The sequence below is a fragment of the Marmota flaviventris genome, chromosome 11 (assembly GCF_047511675.1).
Source record: "Marmota flaviventris isolate mMarFla1 chromosome 11, mMarFla1.hap1, whole genome shotgun sequence".
NCBI classification, from domain to species: Eukaryota; Metazoa; Chordata; class Mammalia; order Rodentia; family Sciuridae; genus Marmota; species Marmota flaviventris.
Genome location: NC_092508.1, coordinates 56,638,078 through 56,639,687, shown reverse-complemented (window position 1 = coordinate 56,639,687; position 1,610 = coordinate 56,638,078). Strand labels below are relative to the sequence as shown.

Here is a 1,610-nt window from a genome sequence, read left to right as displayed (position 1 = left end):
TGAGAAGGTTTCACAGTGCTTATGTGCATGGTCTCTCTCTCATCCAGCAAGGAGGTCCACGGAACAGGGTAGAGGAAAGTGTGGCTGCACAGTCGCTAGACCTCTGGAGACCAAGCAAGAAGCAGGTTTGACTTTATTGTGCACTTACCATGTACATATACTTAGGAAGTAGCTAAGCAGATTACAGGCAGCCACCAATGCAATGTCTACTAATTGTCCCTGCAGCGACCAATACAGAAATGGGCCATGGAGCAAGCGCAGGGACTGCAACACATGGCCTCACGCCCAGGGCTGTGCCTAAGGGGTAAGCCTGCCGCTCCTGCCTAGACTGAGGGGAGTGGCCTGCCACTCAGACATCCTTAATATATGCCATGTATGCAGTACTCCATGCCCTTGTCCCCACACCTATGAACTGGGGGCTGCTCCTCAGTGCCCAAGAAAGAGAGGTGCCCTGCCTAGACTGAGGGGAGTGGCCTGCCACTCAGACACCCTTAATATATGCCATGTATGCAGTACTCCATGCACTTGTCCCCACACCTATGAACTGGGGGCTGCTCCTCAGTGCCCAAGAAAGAGAGGTGGTGCCTTGAGGTCTTTGGTCACTTCTTCCACCCCTTTCTTCCCATGCATAGCAACAGGAAAGGTGAGCTCTCTGAAAGTCAGCGTCTTCATTCACAGAAAGGAAATGAAGTAGTTTTGCTACTTTAGTTGCACACTGGAATCAGCAACCTAACATATTTAAAATCTTTTCACACAGACCACACTCCAGGCCAACTATATCAGAATCTTTGTGGGAGAGACACAGGCCTCAGAACTTTTTAAAATTCCCTAATACTAGGGTGTAACTCCATGGTAGAGCTCCAGAGAAACAAAAATAAAAATCCCCAACACTGCCAAAAGAAACAAGTGTGTGATATGAGTATGGAGAAACAAAAGAAAGCAAGGACACATGTGACCTTGCAGGGACTGCTTTGTCTTAGAAGCTTAAAGAGAAAGGTAGATTAAAACCTACAAGAAAAGAAAGCCCAGCATGCTAAAGGAAAGAGAAATCTCCCAACACCCTTCCTGCTTATTCTTCCAATATCATGCACAACCGGGTCCACTTTATCACTTATCATTTGACACTAACTTAATCAACTTTTCTGTTCAAGCCAAACTGGACTTAGTCAATGATACACTTGACTGTCTATATGCCAAGTGTATCCTTATGTAACTGATTGGGTAATGCCCAAAATTGAGAAATTGAGGAAGAAGTGTCTAATGACTCTGAAAATCACCAAGGATCTGAGATTGGAATGATTCCCATGCACTCACAGGCACCTGTGCAGATGACTGCTTAGTGCAGAGAGTAACTTGCACAAGTGTTATATCATGGCCATGGTTGATCAGGACTGAAAGATACTTGGAGTATCTTGTATATTTCTAAACCTAGGCACATTGAATGATGCCTAATGATTATGGAGCCCCCTTCAGTTCTAATTCTTATAAGACTAAGTTCTTCCACCTTCCTTTGACCAACTTTCTCTGTTGCCAGTTCATTAAACATGTTATGTAGCCCGAATTATTATTCTGTTCACTCATTTGTGCTATTATGAACTGAATATAGCTGA

At 44.6% G+C, this 1,610-nt stretch overlaps 1 pseudogene; it reads left to right on the top strand.

Moving 5' to 3' along the window:
• Positions 1–921: 921 nt before the first annotated feature.
• On the top strand, positions 922–1,395 carry LOC114101117 (rRNA-processing protein FCF1 homolog pseudogene; annotated as a pseudogene).
• Positions 1,396–1,610: the final 215 nt, after the last annotated feature.